The 16,837-nt window shown below is 44.1% G+C and overlaps 1 protein-coding gene across 3 annotated transcripts in view; it reads right to left on the bottom strand.

Annotated features, from left to right (window-relative positions):
• The window catches only part of SMAD9 (SMAD family member 9), a 71,226-nt gene extending 54,744 nt beyond the window's left edge, over positions 1 to 16,482 (bottom strand). For all 3 annotated transcript variants that reach the window (XM_070380409.1, XM_070380410.1, XM_070380411.1), the window contains exon 1: positions 16,343 to 16,482. The gene's annotated coding sequence lies outside the window, so the exon portion shown is untranslated. The remainder of the gene's footprint in view (positions 1 to 16,342) is intronic.
• Positions 16,483 to 16,837: the final 355 nt, after the last annotated feature.

The raw sequence follows: 16,837 nt of genomic DNA, 5'->3' as shown, positions 1-16,837 counted from the left end.
AGAAAATATAGAAGTGGCCAATAAGGTGCTACTTAATGAGCACCACGATAAGATGCTCAACATCATTCGTCATTAAGGAAACTCAAATCTAAACCACAATGAGATAGCACTTCATACCCTTTAGGATAGACATTACCAACAAAACAGAAACTAACAGGCATTAGCAAGAATGTGAAAAAAATAGAAACTTTGTGCACTGTTGATGGGAATGGAAAATGGCTCAGCTGCTACGGAAAACAGTTGGCAGCTCCTCAAAAATTAAACGTAGAGTTACCATATGAGCCAGTAATTGCAATCCAGGTACATACACAAAGGAACTGAAAACAGGTACTCAGACACGTATTGGTACTCAAACTATTGCTTGTAGCAGCATTATTAACAGTATTCAAAAGGTGGAAAGAACCTAAGTGTCCATCAACAGATGAATGGACAAACTGTGGTATATGTGTGTGTGTGTGTGTGTGTGTATGATGGAATATTCGACCTTTAAAAGGAAGGGAATTCTGACATACACGACAACATGAATGAAACTTACAGATGTTATGCTAATGAAATGAGCCAGGCACAAAAAGTAAATTTTGTGATTCCACTTACACGAGGTAAATAAAATAGGCAAGCTCGCAGAAGTTACAAGGACTAAGAGGAAGGGGAAAGGGGAGTTTCTGTTTAATGGGAAGAGTACTAAATAAACTCCAGTTTGGAAGGATGGCAAAGTCCTGGAGATGGAGAGTGGTGGTGACGGCACAATGTAGACGCACTTAACGCCACTAAACTGCATACTTAGAAATGGTCAGAATGGTCAATTTTATGTATATTTTATCAGAAGAAAAATCTTACTCAAAATGTTATGATAGTTTGCTTCATCACTACCTTTAAGGGATTTTACAAATAAAGTCCAAAATTAGACGGTTTCTTAAAACTCTAATTTTGAGATGAAAAATAATGTGCCATTGGTATATAGAAGCCTTGAAAGAAACTAGGGTTCCTGGTAACATAAAATGCTGGAAAATATTCATATACAGCCCAGGCCCAACTGTGGAGGTTCCTCACCTTTCAATAGCCACACTCACTGCAGGACAGCTGTAGTTTTGTGCAGTCCTGGCATTCTGCCTGCCTTTCAGATCCTTTCTTCCACTTAATGCTGAATCATATAAACATATCAATTTTTCTCTGACAGTGGCAGTTGGGCCCAGGGAGAGGAAAGTACTGTTTTAAAAATAACATTTCCTTCTATGCTAAGAATAAGAGGAAAATATGGAACTATCTCTAGAGAGATTATTTTTTTAAAACGAGATCTACCTTCTCAAAACCAACCAAGGGCAAGTTTACTTACCACTAATTTATACTGTGTGTGTGTGTGCTAAGTCACTTCCATCGTGTCTGACTCTCAGACCCTATGGATTGCAGTCCACCAGACTCCTCTGTCCATGAGATTCTCCAAGCAAGAAAGCTGGAGTGGGTTCCCATGCCCTCTTCCAAGGGATCTTCCTGACTCAAGGATTGAACTCATGTCTCTTATGTCTCCTGCATTGGCAGGTGGGTTCTTTATAGCTAGCGACACCTGGGACTCCCTTAATTGGTATTACTGAGCTTTATTTTCTTGGAATCAGTTATTCTCATAGTGAAAACCATAAAACTTCTTCACTCATAATAAATTATACAAGCATTCACAGATTCAACAACTGTAAGCATTTTGAAAGAAAGCAGAAATATGAATTCCTTTTCATGCACTATCACGTCTGATGTGTAAAGTTGTATTAAAACCTACTAATATTCCAGAAACTCTATGACTTCAAATCTATTGGGAGGTTCACACGATTTGAAATTCATTCTTCCATAAATTGACTTTATAATCCTTCCTGGAATAGAACTATAATAGAATCTACTGCATGGGAAGACTATTGGGTTAAACAAATTTATCTTATACTACACACCTAAGTGGGCTTCCCTGGTGGTTCAATGGTAAAGTACCTACCTGTCAGTGCAGGTGACGTGGGTTTGATCCCTGGGTTGGGAAGATCCCCTGGAAAAGGAAATGGCTACCCAATCCAGCATTCTTGCCTGGAGAACACCATGGACAGAGGACCCTGGTGGACTATAGTCCTTGGGGTCGCAAAAGAGTCTGACGTGACTTAGCGACTAAACCACAACAAACACCACACCTAAGAATAAGAATATTTGAAGTTAACTTAAATATATGTATTTTTAATCATCATCGGGTATAGTGTGGCTCAGAGGAAGTGACATAATGATTGCTTGAGCCTCATCTGATAAAAGCCCACAAATATATCAAAACCTAATAATGCATAAAGCATACAAACAATCTTACTTTAAAATAGAACTCCAACAGTAGCTTGGTTTCTTTTGATATTAATACTGAATTTCACACAAAACAAAGGTCCTAACAAAAAGTGCTGTATCTCGCTTAAACCAAGATGTTGGTTATACCAGGCAGCCTTGTAGTCATGATGGAAAGTACTCAGGTAAGCTGATGTCATTTGAACCTAAGCTTAATAATAAGCCTTTGAGAAGTCTTGATCTATGTTCACTTAAATCCCTGAGACACAGCTCTCTTGGTATTCAAAGTCTGGTTTTTCAGCTAGAATGTCAATGTTGGTTAGACATCATTTCCTAAATTTCAGTCTCAGAATTATTTTGGAATTAGAATTGTTGGAGATTTAGAATTATATACTTTTTAAAGGGACAAGATACATTTTTATTGATGCTCATTGTCATTTCCTTTGGAGATGGAATTATTATTCCATGACCTATTTGGTGTTTTATTGATGCCAAATAAAATAAAAGGGAAGTGGAACAGGCATTAGAGCATCAAAGAGGCGTGAAAACGAGTAAAAGAAAACCTCATTCACAATGGAGTCAGGAAGTCTGAGCAGCTTACTTTATACATACCAGCAAGCAGCTTAGTTTATATATCCCAGGAGGAAAAAGGAAGATTTTCTCTTTGGCCAGCAACAAACCAACCAATGAGAAACTGCTGTAACTCAGCCAATGAGAAGTTGCCACAACCCCAAACTCTTGCTCTCCTCCAATGAACTTTCATTCAAAACAGCCCCTCCCAACTTCCTCATTTCCTCAATAAAAGAATGCTCCTCTCTTTTGGTCTCCAGACTTGCCTACAATTTTCTATAGTTTGTTTGTCCTTAATTGCAATTCTTCTGCTATTCCTGAACAAACTTGATTTTTCTGGCTAAGTTACTTACTACCTTTTTGTTTTAAAGGTTAAGAGAAGGAATCTAAAGAACATACCTAATGGCTAGGTCACTTTTAAGGTAGAGTTAGAATGCTATCCATTTTTTAGGTAGTATTCTGAACATTAAGAGCAAGATCAAACACTTTTAAGAGCAAGCAATTCTCAACATTTATAAGAGAATGTCAACACTACTTTGGGAAGATGATGGCATAAGTTTCTAGCATTCCAACCTATATCCTTTACACTGTCCACATATAGTTGGAAATAAAGTACACCATCCCACAAGTGTGATACCTTATTATTCAAGTTTGGAAGGGCCCACAATTTAACCAGTGGTTCCACGAACAAGAGGCTACATGATGTAAGCAATTGAAAACACAGGAATTAGTGGGAGAACGCTTGAATCTGAATGCTAGCTCCACTGCTAGCTAACTGAGACCTTTAAATAATTAACCACTTTGATCTCATTTTTCTCCTCTGTAAAACTGAAACAGTAAGCCTTACCTTTCATACTAACAGGATGTGTGAACAAAAGCAATTTGAAAACTGCAAACTATATAAGGACACTCTTTTTATTATTACATTAACAGTTATGCTTATTTTTTCTGCATACCTCATTATAGAAATAAAAGGTGTCCAAAAGATGGGGGGAAAGGAAAGAAAAACAATCTAAGAAATGGATCTGAGACAAAGAAATGGAAAAAAGTAGAAAGGAAGATAAATGTTCACATTAAAAAAAATACTATCTCTACTATCTCATATCAGGATTTCATTAGGAATTAAATGTATGGCATTTGGACTTCCTTGGTAATCCAGTGGTTAAGACTTTGTGCTCCCAATGAAGAGGGCCCAGGTTTGATCCCCTGATCAGGGAACTAGATCCCACATGCTGCAACTAAAGATCTCATATGCAGCGACTAAGACCCAACACAGCCCCCCTCCCCCCAAAATTATGACATCATTTCCTTCCTAATCAGCTTCAACTGCTACTATTCACCCAGGGAAGTTGGTGTCTAGAAATTCTTGAGCCCATAATATATACTTTTTATATAATTCCAGGATCAGACGGAGAGGGAAGGTGAGAAGACAGACGGACGCTGACAGAGACGGAGTGAAATCTGCACAAAATCTGACTATCCAGTAATTGCTTTTGTACAAAACATAACTGAGAAGCAGCAACAAGCGAAAAAGAGGCCTGCCTGCCAAAACACATGTGTTATCAAGCCTGCACAAAAAAAGATCATGCAGGACCTATTCGCTACTATTCTCGACCCGGTTTAAATGAGCATGTTTCTAGGACTCGCAAGCTTACAGCGAATCAGAACTGCAAATGGATAAGAGGAGGTGCTACCAGCAGGTAGGACAGCAAAGTGACATCAAAGCTGGCAGCATGACCCCGAGGAAGGGGACCAAAGCAAACAAGCAAACAATCGAAAACTAAAACAACAAAAAACAAAGCAAAAAAATGTATCAAGAAACAGACATCAGATCTCTAAAAGCCCAAGAGTTTGAGGTCAGTGTGTCTGGGAACGACCAGCCCCTCCCTCTGAGCTGCAGAGCTGCTTACGTGCAGTTTCCAAGGGGGGTTCCTCAGGATTCTGGAGACTGGAAGGAGCCTCGGACACAGCAACAAGGGGGGAGGGGGAGTGGTAGGAGCTAGACACCAGGGGAGGGAGGGGGGCATGCAGGATTCTCTGTCCCCTGCCCCGCCCCGGGTGGACACCACCTTCCACCAGAGCAGGCCTGCTTCACTTGCCTTTACTTCCTGAGGCTTCCATGATGAAAGGGCCTGCTGACTCAAAAACGAGTTTTAAAAAAATTAATACATGACTACCACTAACTCTCTGGTGTCTCAGAAGGTAAAGAATCTGCCTGCAATGCAAGAGACCTAGGTTTGATCTCTGGGTTGGGAAGATCCCCTGGAGAAGGAAATGGCAACCAGCTCTGGTATTCGGTATTCTTGCCTGGAGAATCCCACGGACAGAGGAGCCTGGCAGGCTACAGTCCGCGGGGTCGCAAAGAGTTGGACACGACTGAACCACTTTCACACACACACACACTGCTAATTCCAGAATCCCCCAGAGCAGTACATCCAAATGCAGAAATGGGATCTATTCCAGGTGCTGGAGAGAGGAAGTGACAAGCAGAACACAGACGATTTTCAGGGCAGTGAGACTGTTCAGTAGGGTAGGACAGTGGTGGAGGCAGGTCATTACACTTTTGTCTAAACACATAGAATGCACAACACTAAGCGTGAACCTGGATGTAAACTGTGGTCTTGCGGTGATAATGTACCCACTCCAGTGCAGGATATCAGCAGCGTGGAGGCTGTGCAAGCAGATATATATGGTAAATCTCTGCAATTTTCACTCAGTTTTGCTGTGAACCTAAAACTGCTCCTGGGCTTCCTTGATAGCTCAGTTGGTAAAGAATCTGCCTGCAGTGCAGGTGACCCTGGTTTGATTGCTGGGTTGGGAAGATCCCCTGGAGAAGGAAATGGCAACTCACTCCAGTATTCTTGCCTGGGAAATCCCATGGACAGAGGAGCTTGGCGGGCTACAGTCCATGGCATCACAAGAGTCGGACATGAGTTAGCGACTAAATCTAAAACTGCTCTAAAAATAAAGTTAATGTTTAAAAAAAGAGAGAGAGAGAATTAGACCCTCTTATGTCACTTAACGGAGAAGGCAATGGCAGCCCACTCCAGTACGCTTGCCCGGAAAATCCCATGGACGGAGGAGCCTGGTGGGCTGCCGTCTCTGGGGTCGCAGGGAGTCAGACACGACTGAAGCAACTTAGCAGCAGCAGCAGCAGGTCTCTTAAAGCCCTGTTCTTCTCCCTGCTGGGAGCACCACTCTCTAACCACTAGTCTAGACTAGGAACCAGGAGCCACCCTTGACCCTGAACAGTCCTACAGAAATTCTATCCCTTCGTCTTCCTGAATCCACAGGTCACCAGATCCTGAGCTGGGCCCTGCCACGCCCTACTGAGTATGTCCCGTCCTAGACGTCCTCAGTGAGTCCGAATCACTCCAGGCAGCTGTCATGGACTGTGCCTCCCCGCCCCCAGCAACCCACCCCCGTGACAGCCTCCTCCCCATTGGGGCTCTCATGGGATGTCCTTCCCAGTCCTGAGTGACACCCTGCTGTGAGTCTGCAGCCAAATGGCCAGGAACTGTTTACAGCAGTGGGGATTAAAACTGCTTTGTTTGTGCTTTAAAATTTCTTGTTCAGTCGCTCAGTCGTGCCCGACTCTGCAACCCCGTGGACTGCAGCATGGCTGAAGGACAGGCTTCCCTGTCCTTCACTATCTCCTCCTGAAGTCTGCTGAAACTCATGTCCATTGAGTCGGTGATGCCATCCAATCACCTCATCCTCTGTTGACCTCTTCTCCTCCTGCCCTCAATCTTTCCCAACATCAGTCTTTTTCAGTGAGTTGGCTCTTAAAAAGAGTTTTATCCAAATTTCTCCTCTAAGTATTTACTTATTTTATATAAAAACATAACAGTAAATATTACTGTGGAGTGGGGTATGATTTGATGCTTTTGGCACTGTTTCAAATCAGGCTCGTCACAATCTGGCCTCCCCAACTATATGTTCCAGCCTCAACAATCCTCGTGCCCTTTGCCCTTGACTCCCTTCCCTCTCCCCAGGAGGCCTGTATGCAGCTGCCTTCTGCTCACTAAAAACCGAGCTGGAAGATTTCCTGGAAACCATCCCTGAGGCCTGGGCACTAACATGGATCAGCCTCCACAGCGCCCCTGGGCTTCCCCATCACCTGACACTGACCTTCACTCCTGACACCTTATTTGTTGCTTGTTTTCCCCAGAGATGCCAAGCTCCTTCTAAAGGGCACAGGCTGTGGTCTGGACAGCTTCACACCAGGTCTGTACTACAATAAATGTTGCATGAGTGAAGGTAAATTCTAGTTTTATCACTAATAGTAACTATTTTATTATTAGGCCGTATACTATTAGTCTAACTGCTGAAAGTGAAAGTGAAGTCGCTCAGTGTCTGACTCTGTGACCCCATGGACTATAGCCTACCAGGCTCCTCCATCCATGGGATTTTCCAGGCAAGAGTATTGCAGTGGGTTGCCATTGCCTTCTCCAACTGCTTTGTTGATGTGATACAATAAATTCTTCCAAAAGGCAGAGTTATAGAATGCACTCCCTCCTTCCTGTTCTGGTTAATCATCTGTCTACTTAAGGTGACATTACAGAGAACATCAACCTGTACTTGAATACTCACAAAGTGTTCAGTGTCTGTGAAGATCATTTCAAGTGTTTTTAATAATGATGCGTGGGAAATTTAAAACGTTTTATTGATGTGTGCGTATTGTGGGAGGTTGAGTTTCCTGGCCACAGGCTGCCTGAAGGATGAGATTAAAAACCAATAGAGGAGAATCACTAATGAGGTGTGTTATGCATTGAAGTTTGGGGAAAGGCAGATTTTTAATGGCCCAAGGCATTCATGGTGTATCAACCAACTCACCAGCTTCACGGGTCCTAATGTGGGCTAATTCACATGCACCATGCCTCTACAACTGGTCTTCACCTTCCTTCAAACCCCTTTGAGTATGCGATTCAGCTGTTCAAACACTTAAGTACTTCTCTTTTGACCAAAGGTTAAAATGGAATCGTTCTCTTGTGCCTGGAGATTAAAATCCAAACGCTTTCTTCCTTTACTCTACAAAACACCAATCTATCTTAGGGGAAAAGAAAAGGACAAGGTCAAAGGAAGAACTAAATTCATCAAATAGTGATAAGGAACCAGACATGGTGCCAGGCGCTGAGTATCTCAAAATAAAAACGTGGTACCTTTCCTCTAGACATTACAGTATTCAGAGGGAGACAGAAATCTAAACACATTGTCATCAGACAGGTGACAGGCGCATTATTATAACTGTTACTAAAAGGGCTGAGGAAGGTTTCCTATAGGAGGGGCCATGCAAACTCCCTCTTGAGACAGCAGAGGATAACGGGGGAAATCAGAGTGGTAAAGTGTCCTTTTCCTGAAAGACACAGGGGTGCAATTCCAGGCCCAGGGATGCCCTCAGCATCCTTAGATTTTCACAGGGACTTGCTGACAGCATCACTACTCCCATGATGCCTTCTGTTTCATCTCTGCTTACGGTCCTCTGTTGCTGTTCAGTTGCTCAGTCATGTCCGACCCTTTGTGACCCCATGGACTGCAGCATGCCAGGTTTCCCTGTTCTTCACCGTCTCCCGGAGCTTGCTGAAACTTATGTCCATGGAGTCGGTGATGCCATCCAACCATCTCGTCCTCTGTCGTCCCCTTCTCCTCCTGCCTTCAATCTTTCCCAGCAGCAGGGTCTTTTCCAATAAGTCAGTTCTTCACATCAGGTGGCCAAAATATGGGAGTTTCAGCTTCATCATCAGTCCTTCCAATGAATATTCAGGACTGATTTCCTTTAGGATGGACTGGTTGGATCTCCTTGCAGTCCAAGGGACTCTCAAGAGTCTTCTCCAACACTACACAGTTCAAAAGCATCAATTCTTCGGCACTCAGCCTTCTTTATTTATATGGGGCTTTGGACTGTAAGGACCATACTGTGGTCCTAATTATCCTTGTCAAGAATGACTCAAAATTCACACACAGTTACAATGGAATTTTAGCCAGAAAAAGAGGCGAGAAATCAGAATACAAAAATCAGATGACAATTTTTGGTATAAAAGGTCTTGGGTAAACATTTTGATATTTGCTTTCCTGACCTCTCTCTCTCTTCATTAGGCTAAGAAGTCCTGGAGACCAGAGTTTTACTTTGTTATGTTACTGTATGTGGTCACCTTTTTATATGGTCCCGAGGGCCTGGTTTGGGGCCTCACAGGCAGTATAGGTACAAGAGACATAGAGTAAATAACACTCAATGAAAGACCAAATGTGTCAGTCCCACTTTCCAGAGCAACTTTTACAGCCACAAATCACATTTTAAGAAGACCCCAAAACATAATCAATACAGTATTTAAAAACATTTTTTAAATGACTGTTTGCAGTCAATGTAGTTCAATTATCACACAAAGAAGGTAACACTCCTTTGAAATAACACCCAGGCACCAATCTGTCACTGTTTGCAAGCATCCAACACCTAACAACTGCCTTGGGAAACACAAAATAAATAATAAATCCTAAGGAAAGCATATATGTACACAAAGGTTTGTCTTTGACAAACATCACATTCAACTTTTGCTCCTAAAAATGAAATCCAACTACTCCTAGGAAATAGAAATGGATTCTTCCCTGGTAATTCAGCTGGGAAAGAATCCGCTTGCAATGCAGAAGACCCCAGTCTGATTCCTGGGTCAGGAAGATCCCCTGGAGAAGGGAAAAGGTACCCACTCCAGTATTCTGGCCTGGAGAATTCCATGGACTATGTAGTCCACGGGGTCACAAAGAGTTGGACACGACTAAGCGACTTGCACTTCACTTCACTAGGAGATAGGGCAAGAATGATATAAAGGTGTCAACAAGGGAAAGAAAAGCATTTGGGGCAGCATATCTTTTTAACGTAACACATTTTCTCATTTTTCACACTCACTGGCTTCTAATAATCACTCATATCATTAATAATAATCACTCATGTCTTTAACCCCTGGCGGTCCCACTTTACAAACAAGTCATATTCATTTCTGTGTGGTCATCGGAAAATTGGAATTCCTTTCCCCAGAGAAACGATGTCCTGAGAGATGATAAATTCGCTGGCCAACCCACCAAGAGGCTCTCCACTCCTGGTACGATTCAGTTCAGTCGCTCAGTTGTGTCCAACTCTTTGCGACCCCATGGACTACAGCACACCAGGCTTCCCTGTCCATCACCAACTCCACAGCTTGGTAAAACTCATGTCCATCAAGTCGGTGATGCCATCCAACCATCTCATCCTCTGTTGTCCCCTTCTCCTCCTGTCTTCAATCTTGCCCAGCATCAGGGTCTTTTCCAATGAGCCAGTTTTTCGCATCAGGTGGCCAAACGATTGGAGTTTCAGCTTCAGCATCAGTCCTTCCAACCTGTACTCTTGGTACAGGTGGCCTCTAATATTGCTAAAACTAACCCAAATAGGTGATGTCCACCTTTGGCATCTGCCGACCTGCTTTCTGCTGCACCCTCTCAAGCTCTGCTGCTGCTGCTGCTAAGTCGCTTCAGTCGTGTCTGACTCTGTGCGACCCCATAGACGGCAGCCCAACAGGCTCCACCATCCCTGGGATTCTCCAGGCAAGAATACTGGAGTGGGTTGCCATTTCCTTCTCCAATGCATGAAAGTGAAAAGTGGAAGTGAAGTCGCTCAGTCGTGTCCGACTCTTAGCGACCCCATGGACTGCAGCCTACCAGGCTCCTCCATCCATAGGATTTTCCAGGCAAGAGTACTGGAGTGGGGTGCCATTGCCTTCTCTGCTCTCAAGCTCAGGTGCCTCCAATCCTTGCACCTGTCCTAATGCACCAGCTTTTAAATGACCTACTCTTCCTACAGAACTCCAATTCTGTCAAGTGTGAGTCTTAGTAAATAAAAAGGTAAGATGAATGAATGGATTTATAATGAAGTGTGATTAACAGGAGATATTAAATATTCTACCAAGAGATGGAGAATTCTGATGGAATTTGTCATCTTTATCCGAGTTGTTTTCTGAAATGTGGTACTACCAAGTCAATTAAATTAGATACAAGTATTCAGAAAGCAGGGCTTCCCTGGTGGCTCAGCAGTGAAGAATCTGCCAGCCAGCCAGCCAATATAGGAGACATGGGTTCGATCCCTGGGTCAGGAAGATCCCCTGAAGAAGGAAATGGCAACCCACTCCAGTATTCTTGCCTGGGAAAACCTATGGACAGAAGAGCCTGGCGGGCTATAGTCCATGGGGTCATAAAGAGTTGGACATGACTTAGCAACTAAACAACTCAGAAAGCAACTTGTACCACTTCAGATGAACTCTACTATCCATCACCCTCTCCTTAAGAAAAAAAATCTGCAAATCTGCTCTAAACCTTCCAAAGCCCATAAGTGCTTAGGACAAAGTCCTTCCAGGCTTTTGATAAACTGCCTCAAATACCTATTTCACAATGGACTGTAGTTTCTAAAAACAAACACACACACACACATTAACTAGAGCAAATCTACAATCGATCAGCTTCCAAGCAGTTTAACAGATTAAAAAATGAAAAATATTAGGCTACACGGAAGAAGATATCTCATGGGTTAAGAAGGGTTTATGAAGGCAGGAGCCCCCCACTGCCCACCCGGCTGGGGAGGTGCTCTCAGAATTGATCAGGTGAAGCCGTTGCTCATTCAGAGTGTTGACACCTCCACCACTTCCAAACCTTCTCATTTGCTTCAGGACGAATCCCCAAGGCCATCAACACATCTGGGTGGCCCCTAGAGCACATGTGAACTCTTATCTGTCTAGTGCGAAGGAAACTAGATGGCCATCCCCGATAATCCCAGTGTTTGTAAACAGAGACAGCTTTGTACAACTGCAGCCCTAAACCCACTGTGTGATTGAAGAATACATGTTTCCTATGTACAGTTCCTCAAAGGCAATGTGACAAACGGGGAAGAAGGAAGTCATCGGATATGAAATATTAAATTTCCCTAAGAGAAATTTATATATAAAAATAATCCCCACCAGTGATATCAGATAATCAGAAGGGAGAGAGAGAACGATTTTGATAGTATTTAGCCCCCACCAAAAAAGAAAATAAAAGCTGTCTTTTTGGAAAAATCAGGACTTTGGAGAACTCCTTTACACTGATTTCATGGATTAAAGTTTTGTCTTTGAATTAAAAATGGTTTAGGGAATGAAGCACGAGAACCGACAGCTCTTTGGTGGTTAGGACTTCTGACATGATACAGCTCTGCACATCCACATTTATCATCTGTATCTTAATATTCATGCATTTTTCACTTTAAATTTTGCATTTAAACTTTATTTCAGGTCTCTTGAGTTTAGAAAACTGGTTTTGAGTTCATTAGACTTCCCAATTAAAACTGTATAATCAACTATATTATACAGGCATGATATTTATATACAAATTGTATTTTTTACATTATGTTAACTCTATTAATTCGAACCACTAAACAGAACGTGATGCATGTTAAGACGGGGTTTAGTATCTTTTGGTAACGTAATGAGTAATAGACAGAAGGGGGATTCAGGTCTTCTGACAAGCCTGATGAGACCCCTTCTACATCCAACCTGATCAAAATAGAAGCTCATCTCAGCAGCAGTCAGCTTCTTTTGTGAGCAGAGTTTGAAACATATACACTAAAAACAGTTTTTCTGTGGCTACTGCTGGTGGGGGAAGGGGGTCAGCATATTGTGTTAGCAATTTTCTGTGGAATCGAATTAGGGTTTCATTGTGGTAGCCGTATCACATTAAAAATCTGGGTTTTTCTTTGCTAAATGGTTTCCATTGTGTGTGTAGTGAATCTGATATGGAAAATTGCTAATGCAATAAGAGTATCATAGAAGCTTTCCTGACTCTAACACTCAACCACAATTTTCAGGAGAAAGAGGCTCCACTGGCCAGGGGTAGGGGGTGGGGTCACTTTCCACAGTCTCTCCACAGGTCCTCAGTCCTCAGCCCCAGCTCAACACTGGCTTCGTAAAGATGGACCGTTAACACCTATCATTTAGAGGAAACTCCTTTACAGATTTTATTTCAGACCATGGGTTCAGTGAAAGACGTGCCATTGAATTAATATTTATTGACAAAGCATTAGACAGGGCACTGTAGTTGGCATGAAACAAATGGAAAAGATAGATAAAACAAGGTCCCTTCCTTCATAAAGTTTTGACAGGACTGTCTGAGGAGAACGAAATTAGCAAATGAGGAATTCACCAAGAGGCAAGATACAAGGGTGCAAAATGCCAAGGGCCATTAGGTGTCAAAGGAAGACGCACCTGGACAGGACTGTAAAAGATGAGGAAGGTGCTGGCAGGTCTGTAGATCTGGCGAGAGGTGAGGAGGCAGAGGGAGGCGATCTAGGCCTTGGCGTGAGGACACGTGCAGAGGAGCGGAAAGCCAGGGCAATGAGCAGGGGAAATCACAATTCTTTATTTTAATTGCAGCATAAAATATGGAAGAAGTGAGAAGATAAGCCTGGAAATTGGTCTGGGGTCAGCTCAAGGCCGACACAGAGAGCAGTGGGTGCTGTTCAGGTGGTTTGGGGTGGCAAGTGTCAGGCTGTGGGCCACTGGCAAGAACACTCAGCTTCTATGGGTCTGATGGTTTCTAACACTAACAAACATCTTGAAATCTTAACTCTAGTTAGCCCACGTTTCTTGAGAGACATAATTTTATAGGACTATTTTTAAAGGTTAGTTTATATCCAAAAGATATTTATTTTTTTCTTGTTGTTATGCCCCTACTCTTGTCATGGACAGTTCACTAGGTCAATGTTCTAACGTGCTCATACCATTAAATTCACTCACAAATTTACTGTTTGCTTTTTTCCCCCTTTTAGAATAACTTTTCAACTCACTGGCAACAGTAACCAAGGAAATATAAATCCAACAGCCTAGAATTACAACTATTTGAAGAGACTCATGCTTTCGATGTACTGTTACATTTATAGTTTCATTCCAGACTATTTCCCGCTTCTGAATTTATCACTAAATGTTAGATGTGATGAGCAGAAAATCTGCACTATGCCTCGTTAGAGCTTTAAAATTCAAGGTAGTATGTTTTCCAAATTTAAGAAAAACCACTTCTTCATTTTCATAACTTTTAGCTTTCCTTATATCAGAGTACATTTTGTGTATAAGTATTATTTCCAACATACTTAAGCCAAACATGATGAAATTGCTGTTTTATTTATTGCAGAGGGGATGTCAGATATAAACTAGTTAGTTGCCTAAGTGCTATGGTGACCACTTATTAAATACCAACTCTTCAAATACAGCAAAGGAAAATTGTACTCTCTTTAAGAAGAATGAAACTGTTTGTAAAATTGAAATTGACTATTTTAATCTTTATGAAATAATTTCTGGACAGAGTTTTTTCCTCCAACTGACCACATGATTAGAAAGGATAAACAAATTTACCAGTTGTTTATTACTTCTAGAATCCTTAGCAATGTTTCATTAACAACAAAAACCTTTCTGTCTCATCCCATGCATGGTCTTGGGCAATCAGAGAGTAGTAGTTGACATCTGTGAATATTTTCTGATTACTCATTAAATGGAAATACATCAAAAAAGAAGAAAATTTTAAAAGAAGCAAAGTCAAATAGCTCATGCTGACTTTAACAAATAACAAAGATGTGAGAATTACAAAGTATTTAGAGGTTTAGCCTAAAATTTGTTTGTATCTTTGATTTTTAGCAAACGCTGTACTGATAAAAATGAGTTTGCTCAGATCAAGAGTATGTTGGCATTTTCTTAAACATAGCTTGAAACCACAGAGCCCAAGCAAAAAACAGCTCTGACAAAGATGGCCAGTCAAGCATAAAAATGGGAGTTGGTTGTGTCAGAATAGATTAACAGGCTGAAGGCTATCTGCTAAAGACAGTTGTCTTGCCATCAATGAAGGCGATCATTGTCACTAAAAGTTACTTTTCTGATATGTTATTTGCAACTTCTATCATAATATATTTTAAACACTCCTTATTTATAAATGATTACATCATTTTCTTATCTGCAGCGTCCTTCTTGGATAACCACAAACTTGAAAGCGGTCCAAAATCTTGCTCATGGTTTCCTACAAACATAGGGGCACTTACTAATTGAACTGTCTATCTGGAGTTAGAAGAATGTGTTTGGGTTTTACTTTTACTTCCTTTTTAAATATAGATCACTATTTCTACAATGTAAACATTCAATGGCATTCCCTCACAGCGACAGGAATCCCAAGGCAGAAGATACGCTGTAGGATTAATTTATCACCCACCCAGAAGGATGCCTCAAATGTCTGGCTCAGTTATGGCCAAGGAGCTAGCATTATTAAGTGCCTTATGAATTTACAGCTATCCTCTATCATTCCTGTTCAGCAACGCTTCCAAAAGATCATCCGAGAAATCTGGCAAGCCACTGAAAATGGTACTTGTAAACTGGATCCGTTCAAAGCCATCCACAGTGACCTGTGGGTGTGTATCCGACTGTGAATTACTGGGTAAAGAATTTACGTGCAATTTCATTCCCAAACTCGATTTTACCTCATTTGTAGCTTATTTCTCACGAGTACCCAGTTCCCGCCCAGAAACAAGTCAACGGAGTATTTCTAAACCATCATTTCCAATTTCCACTGTCAAGGGTGGGAGGAGGAAGGAATAGTAACGGGAAGACTTGTCAGCGATTAGCCAAACATAAAAACGCACTCCCCTCCTTCCCATCACAATGCTGGCGTCACTTCGTCTCCTGTATCTGTTCCCCACCTCGCCCCCCTCCCCTCTGCGGAGACTTGGCACCGAATGGCAGGCGAAGGAAAAAGACAAACACCCCGGCTCCCAACACAATCCAAGCGTTAGCCTAGAGACACTTGAACAACATTCCTAACTTTTTTTTCCCTTGCTCATTTCGCGCGCCTCAAAGGTAAGCAGAGTAAAAACGGTATGAAACAGGAGGCCGAGGAGGCCAGCTGAGTCACATTCGCTGCCCTGCATGCACCCCGATTTCTCCAGTGTCCTCTCCAAGCCCTCCGGCCACGGCAAACGGTTACTCAGCTGCGAGTCTGGGTCTCCACGGAGCCTGTCCCCGGGCCGGGGGCGGGAAGGGGTGGAGGGGACGGACGGCTAGCGCGCACCTCTGCCCGCTCCCCGGGCCACAGCCCCGCACGCCGGCGGGCCGAGCCTTCGCTGACAGGTCCCAGGTGCCGGCGGCCCGCGCGGCCGTCTCCCCGGAGCCGTCCCCTCCCGCCCCACCTCAGACAGGCCCCACCAAGGAGACACAGGGACGGGGAGCACAAAGAGCCCCGGCCACACGCCAGACCCTTCCCTGTGGAAGAAAAACTTCGCTGCACACGCGTCCAGACACTCACACGCCCGGCGCGCGCCGGGGAGGGCATCTCTTACCTGTCCCCGCGCAGCTACTCATCGCCCCCCCTCACCCACCCACCCACGGAGGTCTGGCCGCCCCCCGCCCCGAGGTGGGTCCCCCGGCCGCCCGCTCGGAGCAGCTGCACTCACTGCCTGGCTGCGCGCGCCCAGCGCCTGCAGGGCCCGGCGGCAGCGGCGGCGGCGGGGACCGAGACAGCGGCTGCAGCGGCGGCGGCGGCGGCGGCCCCAGCCGGCGTCAGTCAGACTGGAGCCGCGAAGCCTCATCGCCCGTATTAGTGCGCCGACCTGGAAAGCCGCCAGGAGCCCTGCTCGCGGGTCCGCCCCCGCCCGCCGCCGCCGCGCGCCCAGAGCCGCTTGGGGAGCCCGCGAGGAGGGGGAGCGCGGCCCGCCCCGCGGCCACGTGCGCGGAAGCCCGCGGCGGGGGCGCCTCGGGGACGTCCCGGCGCGGGGTCTCCCGGGCCCCCGGGCGGCGTCCTCGTCCTCCCGTGAGACCCGACTCCCCTTGTCCGCGGCTCGGCCCCCTCGGCTGGGCGGCGGGGGCACCTCGCGTCTCTCTCCCCGAGACGTCCTGCCTCCCCACCTGGAGCCCGAGGCCGGAGTACCGTTTCCAGAACTCGAGGTGTG

This window comes from Bos mutus, chromosome 12, assembly GCF_027580195.1.
Source record: "Bos mutus isolate GX-2022 chromosome 12, NWIPB_WYAK_1.1, whole genome shotgun sequence".
NCBI classification, from domain to species: Eukaryota; Metazoa; Chordata; class Mammalia; order Artiodactyla; family Bovidae; genus Bos; species Bos mutus.
This window is presented reverse-complemented; position numbering and strand designations above follow the sequence as displayed.